The sequence below is a fragment of the Aythya marila genome, assembly GCF_965140915.1.
Source record: "Aythya marila genome assembly, chromosome: 12".
Taxonomy (NCBI): Eukaryota; Metazoa; Chordata; class Aves; order Anseriformes; family Anatidae; genus Aythya; species Aythya marila.
In genome coordinates, this window is record NC_139053.1 from 17,264,245 (window position 1) to 17,276,793 (window position 12,549).

The following is a 12,549-nucleotide window of genomic DNA, read 5'->3' on the forward strand; positions in this document are numbered from 1 at the left end:
ACAGTAATTGAGAGCCCTATTTTCAAATGTAACAGGCTGAATTCCTAAACAGTCCTCTCCCCATGCAAACAGCAGTTTCCCAACCCTGTCACTAGGTGCAGAAAGTGGGATATAAAGAACAAACATCTGAAAAACAGGTCTGAATTGATGAGGAGTATTATACCGAAACATTAAGAACTGCTCCAGTGTTAAGTGATTATAGAAACGTACGGGCTTACATTAGCACTCAGTGCGAGATGCAGTGGATGTTAACACCTTCCATGAATCATCGGAACAAGGCATTGACATGCCTGTGCGTGTTTGAGGGCACTGCACAGCCCACATTGCAGACCAGCTGCATGTCAATGCAGAAGCTTGTTAGAGTTGTCCGTACGAGCATCTTACCAGGCACAACTTTCGGTCCTGGTGTTCAAATAATACCTGGGAGGTTGCTTCTCCTTCCAGTCATAAGCACAGTTAGGATTTCTGAGGATATCAATATGCTACTTAAAAATGACAGAAAATACAATGAGTTTCACAAGTGGAGAGAACAAAACCCTCTTGGGAACTGGAACCTCTGTATGTTTAAATATTTAAGTAACTAAAGATGCAAGCTGATTTTCAAAAGACTTCTAAAAAAGAAAAAAAAAAAGGTAAAAATTGTAGCAGAAATAACCACCGCAGCATTGCCAGGCCTGTCTTGTTCTCTGTATGTGAGGAGCAGTAATTTGCTGGTTGTGCATTTCTCTTCCAACATCCCAGTGCTCTGGATGCTGACATGACACTGTGAATGTGTATTGAGGGAGGGAGGCAATATGAGGGGCTAGTGCTTTGTATTCACAAATACTTGCTGTACTTTCTCCTAAAATCTAGCCATTTGTTAAAGAGAACAAAATAATGCTTATTCTTATATTGCATGCATTGCCTATAGTAAGATGTGGGAAATGCTGCAAATCATCTATGTGTCAGATCGCACTCTCAGCTCAACAAATAAATAATACATATTTACACCTACATACTTATTCCCCTGTGTATTTAGCAAAGGAATATGAGGGATAGGAGCACACATGGGACCAGAAAAAAAGTAGTAACCAGAATACATTCCTCTGCTTGTGCCAATTGTTTTGATGCAATAAATCATCCTGAAATGGTTCTCTGTATTCAAAATGATGTTTCATGGATCCCAAACAAGAAGTCAAGAGCTCACCAAGGATGACATTACAGAACAAAAAAAAAGTTGTGTCTTCTTGAAGAAATCTTCTCCATCTGCACAAGCATTTTCTATCTAAATTCTCTGAGAGATGGAACCTGCAAAAGATTTGGATGGCTCAAGCCCTCAGTGGATGTAACAATGTTCACAACTTTCACATACATGCACATCTGCCAGTTTTATAGAGTGCACTAAGACCTAGTTAGTCTCTGGAATTGGTATTTCAGATGGCATATAACATGGAAGGAGCTCTGTTGCCCAAGAAATGGAGAAATCAGCAGGAAAGGCCAATCACAAGTGGTGCATTACAAGTTCCATAGTGTGCTACAGCCAATTTGAGAAAGAGCTTGTTTATTTTTATCATCATATCATTAACTAGGCTACAGCTGACAAGCACAACAAGGATTATTAGTTCTTATTTATTTTGATTTGGAAAGACGTTTGGCATTCAGTCAATAGTTTCCTGTCCCATGCTCTGGACATTTCCAATTTATATCCTCATTAAAAAAATATACATACATATATAGTAAGAGAGTGGATTGTTCCCTCTTCATGAATAAATAAAAGCAGTACACGTTACGTTATAGTAAAAACCTTAGCTCCTGCAGGCTGCAGGTCATTTCAATACTAGGTATATATACAGCAAATCAAAAGGAAGATAATTTATTCTTAACCACATAAGACAGCTCAAAATGGTTTCTTTACAGTTTCGAGACATGCATAAATGGAAAATATTCTCCAGTAAGATTGTCCCTTCATATGCATCTTTCAACAAGACTGAATACAGAAAAACACATATGAAGAGACCATTTCTAGCCAAGGTAAAACCATGCAGTGCCTTCAGTGAAGAATTCAAGGCACAGAACCAAACTTACATCCAAGCTGACTTGAATGGAGAAATGGAAATCTTCTGGGATCCATGTGCAGCAGAAAAACACATTAAGGGTATCAGTCGGACCCATAAGACATACAGTGACCCTGTAATTACTGTCTTCACTCTCCAGTGACTTCTCATCAGCTCCAGGACCGCTACTTAAATTCCCAATCCTTCTCCTTTGGCTTTAGCTCTGCAGAAATTTTTATTGTGCTTGACTATTCCAGATATTTGTTAGAAAAAGATAAACACGGCTGCAGTCACAGCAAGTTGAACCTTTTTCTTCAATATTTCTCCTGCAACTGCTTTTTTTAATGATAACCAACCACATAACTATGCAAAGAAGCACCTTGACTTCTTCATGCTTCACCCGTGCTCTACAGGAAACCTTTCAGTCTTTTCTGTTTTTGAAGACAGACTGTTACCCAAGCATCAACTTATTGCTTAGATGTTGTCTCTACTCACATGCAGCCTCTAATCACATAGCATGTCTCTAATCATATAGCAGAAACCTGGGGTTTGAGTAGTGCAAAATTCAGCTCACAGACTGGGCTAGCAAGGAAAGAAATTAAACTAAAGAATTTTGAAGATTTTCTAAACTCATTAAGGATATCTTTCCTGGCGATGGTCAGGAGGAATTAGCTTTGTAATTATTTCAGAAATATTTGTGATTACTTCACTGTCTTTCAGAGGCCCCACTAAACAACATTCCCCCATCTGCCTCTTCCATCCAGAGGCTGCAGATTAGCATATAGGAAACAGTCTTTGCCCAAAGAAATTGCAATGAAATTATAAGCATGATCCACTTTATTGAATTGCGAAGTGCAGAATGCTTAATTATTAAACACTTGCCAAGTATGTTTTTCTCGGGTTTTGAGTCAATTTTTGAACATTTTGTTAAATATTGGAATCTGCTAGAATAGAGATAGAAGATTACACAGTAATTATTCTTAACTAAGAATAGATCCCCCAAATCCATTAGGAACCATCTTCTTTGTTGTTATCTTTACAAGCAATATGAAAATTGAACACATGGAGGTGACTGGCTCTACCTTAAAACAATTTCTTACTGAATTCTGCTCCTTTTTAGAAATGTATGTATACTTATTTTTCTTTCTTTTTGTAATGGATCCTGTCTCTGGGAGTTGGGGGCAACAGTATGATTACTGGGAGTCACCAGATGGTGCTATTGTACATTGTCTGTCTTCTGTTCATCTGGATACCCAGGGAATCTCATGAAATGCAAAGCATCAGCTGTGGTACAGTTCCTCCCAAAATCACTGTTAAAGCTTGCCTCTTGCCTGAACATCTCTGATAAAAAATTACATTCACAGGAATGAAATCCATGAGCTTTTTCAGTGTAGGAAGAGACAAAATATTGCATGAAACCAGAAGGTCTGCATTACTCACATGGGTAACGGTTGGTGCTACGAGCTGACCAAATCTACCGAAGTTATGAATTGCCTAAGCAAATTCAGAAAGTAAGAAGGAACTTCTGTAGGTGCCATAACTGTAGACAAACAACACCTGCTTGAATTCTCTTGTGGGGACTAAAAATATTTTTGACTGCTAGACCAGCATGGAGATAAAGATGCAATGTTCAGATGCTTTATATTACTCGGGCAGTTCTGTCAACTGAAGCAGCTGCGTACATATTGTAAAGGGCCTGAAAAATGAATCAACCTAAAAGTGTTTTCATGCTATTCGTTTCATTGTAAAGAGTAAGAAACAATGCAACCTGTCGTCTCAGACAGTATCTTACTTGCTGACTAAGGTTAATGCATTTCTTGGTGTGGAAGAAATGGTTTGGGATAAATTCCCTACAAACTGTCAGAGCAAGGAGCTAAGCGTGACTGAACTCACTGCTGCTAAAACCCATGACACCACATGAACTCAGGCAAGATTCGTGTTCAGCAATAGGTGTTCGAAGCAGCAGTGGCTCAGTAGGCTTTTGTGGAATCCATATAAAATAAGAGGTATGGCAACAAACAAAATCTGGCATAAATATGTGACAACACTGATTTCTTTAATCAGTGCCCTCAGGACATATTAGCACTCTGCCTCCTGACTGCTCCATGGTTAATCAATAAAAAAGTGGTTTCTCTTTAGGGTTAGTGTCACTAGCAGGCTCGGTTAGACCTCCAGGGCTTTTTCCTCAGTGTACAAGAGACTTTTTTTCTATTTTCCTTAATAGGTTTACAGTATGCAAGTGTTTTGCATAAATGCAGGGGCAGGCTGTCCAAAGCCTTTTTTTTTTTTTTTTTTTTTTTTTTTTTTTTTTTTTTTTTGCTGCAGCTTTGGATTATGCTGGTGAAAGATGGTTGAAGGAGGCAGTGGCTGTGGACACTGGCACAGCAGCTCACACAGAATTGGCAAATTTCTGCAAATACTCTGTTGGAAAATCCCCCACCCAGTATTTTATAAATGCCCAATACACCAGCAACATTAGGTCAGAAATGCATGCTATCTTTGAAAGAACAACATTACATTACATATTTTCCTGCCTCTCTTTTTCCATTACAGTCCAAATAATGACATTGTGCAGAAGAGTTCATAGTGAGGCAGAGTTTGCAGAGAGAAATTAAACTCTTTTTTTACCAGTTGGAGTAATGGGTTCTGAGGAGCTCAACCTGTCCTTTGGCTTCAGCTCTACTTCCACTACAGCCTGCATGGCTTTCCCTCCATCACTTCAGCTCAAAGCTCCAAAACAGCTGGATCAGCTCCCCTGTTAGCTGGCTGCATAGAGGCACAAAAACAACACCCACCCGAAGTTGCTCTAAGTTAGTGATCAACAAGTGCCCCTCTGTTTACTTCTGTTTATTACGGAGAAAATAGTATTGATATTTTCTTCTTCTGTATTTCTGAGCCAATGTCCTGTCATGGCAGAATAGGTCTTCTAATTTAATAGGCCTTCTAATTTATGTACTGACACCTTTTGAATAAAGTATAAAGCTGAAACATTGTCTGCAGCTATTCTTTGCAACTGATTTTAAATGTTGAAGCAGCATTCTGTCTACACTGGAATTCTGTTTCATTATTTTCTTCCTTCTTAACTTGATCTGTGATTAAAACTATATCTTCTCAGCTTTCCATGCTTAAAAGCTGTTTTTCTGGAAGTTCTTCAACAACTATTGTTTTCTGCTTTAAGGCTGATGGCACCCTGGCAACATTATAACTACATGCTTTGAAAAGGTGTTATGTAGATATATAATGATGTTTCCCAAAGAGCATACAATCTGATTGCTCACTTCAGAAAGCAGCTTTTATCACTTTTTATATAGTCAGTCAATTCACTTATTTAGTAAACTACATTCGATCTTGACATAAGAAGATATTTTGATTTATTTTTTTTTTCCTGCTGAGTTTATTATCTCCTTTTGCATCTATTTTGACTGTTTTGACTTGGTTGTAATCATAGGTAAAATTTATTTCTTATTATTGGAGCTTGATTGTATATGATTATCTGTTAAAGCACTTAGCATGTTTAATAACATTTGATTGCTATTATTTTTCATCCCTGGCTATCAGGGTTCAATAAATTGAAAGGGTTAATTACCTTATTTACATACACTGAACTGTCTTATCCAAGGTGCACCCCCTAGACACTGGCTAGCAAACTCATCTGTGCCCCTTCAGCTCACGGTATCTCACTTAACTACTTAAATTTTAGTGTCAAAGGGAGGGAAACCAGGGAAGCACCGACTCTAATATCTGAGTCAGCATTCCCACAAGCTCTCTTCCAAAAATAAAGCAGTACTTCAGTTTGTACATTCTGGCCTGGAGTTTTATTTTAATCCCTCTTTACTTAAAAGAAAGAAATACAAATAAGATATAAAAAGATGCAAAAAGCTTGAAAAAACAACTTCTTTGCCATAGCACAAAATTTTAGCATCTCTGTTGAGTAGGCTGTGTTTAGGCATGGAGCCAATACCTTAAGCTATATGTTTTATTATGAAATGTCCTTTTTGCAGCACCCTGAATATGCTGGGCTCCCAATAAGGGTGGGACACAAAGAGTTTTCTCCCTGTGTTCCCAGAGAAGTTTAGATGCTGGGAAGAGACCAGTGACTGTCCCCACACTGAGACACCCACCTGAGCCATTCCTGGATGTGTACTTGAGACACGTTCACCTGAGCTTTCTCATAAGAGCTCTTGTTGCCTGGATGCTGTTGAATCTCTTTGAGACTCTCTGAAAAGTGGAAAATTGCCATCTCTCAGCATCTTATCTTTGCTACATCCCCAAACCGTAGTGCATAGAAGTTCCTTTCCCTAGGGCCGAAGCAACACCAACTGACTACACAGGATGTGGTGCATGTGTCTGGGGACCTAATGCTGGCCATTTTTTGGAAACAGACAGCTATCACTGCAAGTAAGCACTCAGGAAGTGATTTTGTTTTCACCAGATTGAAACTGGTGCCAGAAAGATAGGTATTTTATTCCCTACATGAGGGGGAAAAAATGCTTCTTAGAAAATATCTCTATTTCTAAAGAATACTTCTAGGCTCTTCCATGAGGACAGAATGCTGCCTGCATGAGCCAATCCTGTCTTCTCTACATCCCAAAATGATGAGTCCCCAGCCTCTATAATCACCATCACTGTGCAGAGATGACTACACCAGTGTCACCAACACTTCACTTCTTTTTACCACGCCCCCTCACCTTCTTAGACAGTTATTATTTTTTTTAAGAATGCATTTACGCTTGTGTCTCAGAGGGGATCAGTGGAAACAGTGGCCATAAACAGACACTTAAGAAAGCAGGAACAAGTCACTCTCATATGATCTTTCCCTTGAGAGCTTTTCCAGCTTCCAACTATTTGCAGCCCAGGGGATTTCCTGATCTGCTGTTAACCACAGCATCAGGAAAAAGGTTTTGTGGAGCTGACTGTGTCTTCTTTGATCTATTGGCTTGTCTGTGCTGGGTTCAGCTTAGAGCAGAACATGCCCAGAGCTGCTCTAATATGTGCCAGTTGATTGCAGCTCCCAGGAGAGCATCAACCTGTGGATACTGGCTATATGACAGGCAAGAGAATGTGTAATGCTATTTTTTTTACCAAGCATGACCAGTAGGTTTTCTTAGATTTACCAAAGTCCTACTTCGACTGAACACATAGGAAAAAATAGGGAATTAAATACCTGGATGTGGGTAATTCTCACAGCATTCCATTTCTCAAAGCTAAGTGCTTTCTTCCTGTATCAACCAAAGCACATTTCCAACCCACGCTCTAGCTGACAAGAGACCGCAGTGCCTCAGATCTCCAGAATGACCCACAGCAACCCGATTTCACCTCCTTTGAGGGACGTACTCAGCAAAAAGGACAGTAACTTTCTGGACACAAGCTTACCAAGGCAAAATAATATGAGTATATTCTGTTCTAGTGCTAGAGAATTCCTTAATTCAAAGGACATTATTCATTTCACTTTGGAGCTGGACTTAGCAAAACACCATAGACTGACCCCTTCTTGGGGTTACAAACTAAAAACTGTATTAAAAACTAAGCCCAAGAGAGAAATTATAGCTGCACATGAAGCAAGGTAACCTTCTAGAATCCCAAGGGGGAAAGCAAAAGGCACAGTTTTTTTTCTTCATATTTACAAAGGCTTAATGAATTTTACATAAGAAAGATACAAAATTGAAGACAAACAACAAAATACAAAGAGATCTCAAGATACATTGCGAACCAAGAGCTCATGCATAATATACAATATTTCAAAGGCATGTAAAAAAGCAGCCCAGGAATCAGATGTTTTTGGTGTATACGGAGCAGCCTGTCTGGGACTTATTGCTCCTTATGGAGTCGTAAGATGCATCAGGCACACTGCACCTTCAGGATGCAAGAGGGCAAGAGGGATCCCATGATTTAGGTTGAGTTCTGGATCAACGTGCATTCTTGAGGATCATTTTAATATGTTCACTAATAATTGTATTATTATATTCATAATTATATTTGTATACATTATTACAATGCAACGCTCAACTAATTTAAAGGTCATCAGTGACCTATTAAAATTGCACCTAGCTGATTTTAGCTGCTCTTTGAGATGCCACTAGCTTAGTTCTAAAGTAATTGCATAGTGGTACAGTGCTTCTTTTTATCCAACCTGTTATTCAGGCCCTCTTAGATTGGTTAAAGTAACAGGACATTTTCAGATTTAAAATAAATATATAAATAAATACATCTTTCTGGTTATTTAAAGAACATTCAGTTTTCAAATGTATTTTTCCCTTGCATCAAAAGGACTTTTTAAAGTCATGTCTAGATCTACAGAGACAAATTTCCTTTAAGGCTACATAATATCAGACAGCTTTGTCACAAAAGAATTGATAGATCTAGAAAATTCCAAGAGAAAGGCAAACCCACAAAACTTCTCGGTGCAGTTCCTACTATTCAAAACTCAGAAAACTTATTATTGAAGGCAAAATCATTATTTTAATTGGCAAATCTGCCAATAATATGGAGACATATCCAAAATCAATTTTTGAAGCCAAACATGTAAGACTAATCACTTTATTTCCATGCTTAACAGGTGCTGATACCAGAGGGAAAATACTAAATAGCATATGACACCCTTGAGAAGCATGTAAGATATTTATCTGCCTAAAAGCCATGACAGTTGCATAAAGAAAAGGTTGTGAATATAAATGGGGAAGAAAGAGTTTAAGGATGGAGGGTGAAATCCTGATGCAGCTGAAATCTTTGGCATTTGGAGTTCAGTGGGACAAGGATATCCTTTGGCATACCCAAAGCTTGTTCAGGCTGTCCAGTGTGTTCTTTCAGGTCAAGGTCCTCATAAATATGTCTTTATATTTTATAAGGGAGGTTTTGCTTATGTCTCTCTTCCTACAACCTTGTCTTTTTTCTGGAGCAGCTGTTAGGACACAGAACCCTAGTATCTGACCCCATTTTTAACTCAAGCCACTTTGGTTGCTGCCCTGCCCAGGGCAGATACAATTGTGATTCTGATGGAGGGGCTTTGCAGCTGCGTTATGTGAAATACAGAGCAGCACTGGCCAGTGCAGAGTAGCCGAAAAAGCCAGGAAACAGAGCTGTGCACATCTCTTATCACATACAATGAAAGCTGGTATGCCCAAAGTCAGGAGGTTTAGCAGCTTTGGGCCTATCTGTCAGCTGATGTCCTGTGCACAGAGATATTCAGACTTACACATTCTCCCTCTCTCCCAACTATATTATTCCCCCTAAAATATACTTATGCATCTGCTGTTCCTCTGTGAAAAGATGAAAGATTAAGCTGGCTTCTGGCTGGATGAGAATGGTGAAATGTGCTACCCATAAGTAAGCCGTATATTCATGGTAGAATATTTAAAATGACCCTTATATCATAAGAAGGGATTTAAAAAAAATCCATAACTGTGGGAATTAAGAGCACATCTCTCACATTTGAATTTCCTAGCTGATATTTGGTTGGGCTTTAGAAACTGTCACACAATAAAGCCATTAAAATTCTGTGGTTAATTTATTCCTACAATATTAACTTTCCCATAACTCATGATGAATATCTTGAGTTTGGATATGTCTTAGAAGAACTCTGGCATTGATAACTTGCTTTTTCTCCTGTGTTTCCTGTGGATTTGTGTGTGTGTGTGTGTTTAAAAGAGTAACTTTTCTAACAAACTTGCACCGTGGATTTTTAAATAATAACTTTGACTTTGTACATTGCTAAAAAAAAAAAAAAAAAAAAAAAAAAAAAAAAAGAATAAGCTCCTTTGTACCTTTTTTTTTTTTTTTTTTTTAAAAAAAAAAAAACAACAATTCTGAGCACAATTCAGTATAACAGAGGCTTGGAAAATACAGATCCCGTTGCCAAAACAAGTTTTCTCACTCCTATTCATTTCCTAGACAATAGGTGAGGTCAGAAGGGAAATGAGGAGTCATTCCTTTAGTATGGGCAAAGCACTGATGAGCTACCATGCGTCATATTCTGCTCCAACAGAGCTGTAATTGCTTCCAGAACACCTGTACTTAGGCCAGATATAAACATACAAACATGCTTACAGAGGGAGGGCAAAGGAGTGGTGGTCAAATGAAGAGGGAGAGGCCCATGTGGGGAATGGAAATAACCCAGCCAATGAAGATCTTTTCCTTTAAATTGTGTTTTAGCTTTGCTTTTGTACAATAAACGAGGAAGCTCCCGGATCCCCAAAGGAAGGCTGAATGGTTCTTTCAATAGATGGAAGGGCCAGTGTCTAAAGCATTTATCGAGTGGCCCAGTTTTGACCACCTTTATGGTCTTAATCAGTTCCCTTTGCATCCTGTGTCTCAGTTTTCCTTCAGCAGCATTGCAGGAATAATTTGCTATATGTTGTGTTCCAAATGTGTTAATTTATGTCAGGAAACCTCGTATTTCTGAAAAGTAGGTAAATAGGGGAGGCATAATTCAACTACCTGTCCAGAGGTACGGATATAGGATAACCACTAAGCCAAATTGCCTGGGAGCTTCACAGCTGGGGCAAAGTTACAGTGCAAGCTCAGTTGCAATTATTCAGCTGCTAGGCACAATTCCATAACAGATATGAGAAAATACCTGCCACCACTCCAAAAGCCAGAATTAGATGCTGGATGTCAGCTGAGGAGTTGGGCCCACAGAGATCAGCTGAGAGAAAGTGAGAGAAACAAAGTCACTTCCATGAAGCAGACCCTGTGGAACATCCCACCCAACACATACCTAAAGCTCTCCTTACTCCCACCCAGCTTAGTTCAGATGAAGGGTACATTAAGGAATGGCTTGCTTCTCAAGGAAGGGTTAGATTAGTTATCTTTTTTTCTTTATTTTAAAGTCAGAAATTTTATTTATTTTTCTTTTTGGCCTGGGATAGAGAAGACAAGCCTGAAGGATGCTAACCTGAAGGCTTTTGGGTATATATGTGTATTTATACACATATGCATACATGTATATGCAATCAGAATTATAGTAATTTTCATGTAGTGGTTTTTATAAAGTGCAGAACTGTGTGCCTACCCCTTATCAACTCAACATACCAGGCATTTTACTAGCAGTTCCTGGTTCGAAACGTACTAGCTGGGTAAGTAGCAGTGCAGGTAGTTCTTAATACTCAATTCTAGTTCCAGAAGAAAAGGTTTAAGACATGAAAACATATATTTTACAGGTGCATACAACATTACAGTACAGCATTGCAAATTATTACTCTAGAACATTTTACAGCAACTCAATTTTAGAAGTTGAACATGGATTTTTTCTTTATGCTTAAAGGGCTCAGAAATGTAAAAAGAAAAGATAATATGACTTTCTACTTTAAGAGCTAAAGAAATAGCTCTCATAGTCATGATAAACAGGGATTATTTTATTTATTTTTGGAGAGAAAAGGGTGTGCTGATCTCTTCAGGATTTCTCTAAAATGTGCGATTCCTGTCTGACTCACCAACTGTTTTTATCCCCCTCCTGACTATGAAACACACCCTATTTCTTCTCACTGAAGTATCATTCTGTTCTAGTTGCCTGTTAGCATGTATGAAAACAAAACTCATTTACTATTCTAGAGTTTGGGCTGGTATGTAAGGAAACAGCAGCAGACAAAGCATTCAGCAGTCCCACAGGTTTTAAAGAAAGCTACATTAATGCCGAACTTCCTGTTGCCAATAAGCCCCTGGTGTAAGAAACAGCAGTAGAAGTTTGAGGTATTATGGAGGTACTGGGTTGGGTACGCAATAAAAAGCCGTGGGCTCACTTTCAAACTGCAAAACTCCTCTTTTGGTGTTTTTGTGAAGCTTTCTCAAAGACACTCCAGCTGCTTTTAGACTGAGATTGCCACCCAAACCTACTTCGGCAGAACTGCCAAGCAGAAAACCACGGTGACTGGAAACATATTCATTAACTGCTCAATTAATTCACCTCTGTTGTAGCCTTCCGAATCTCTGTCTTCCAGAATAAATTACTGCTGCCACTTCCTTCATTTCTTGCTACTGGAGAACCTCAGGCACAAGATGGGATTTCACTTCTGGTACAGAGTCTAGCTCTTGCCAGGTATATTTAGTACAACTTCTTGGCCTCAGGAAGTGGTAGCAGCTCCGCAGGCATGGCATTGCCAAACCTGATGGACGCAGCAGGTCAGACTTGTTTTCTTCTGTTCTCTGGCAGTTCTTGGAGTGAACCCAGCAGGATTTCAGAAAGCCCTAACCAGCATGTTTTTTCCTAATAATAAGGTCAATGTCAAATATGCTGTAGCTAAACTTACTCTTGAATTCATTTGCTTGACTGAATTTCTGTTCCACTATGTACTTGACCCATCTTCCCTAGAAGAAATTCAACAATACTGGTCCTCAGGGGCAATTTCTGATCATATGAGGATCAAGTTGTCTTGGACTGTATTACGCTCTCACATTGGCGGTGTGCCCTTTTTGTCCTTGAGACATGCCACTCAAGTTTACACACTTCTGGTTTCTGCCCGGGAATATAGTCTTTTTTCCAGGATTCAAGGAGTCAGAAGCTGCAGTATGGTATGGAAGCCAG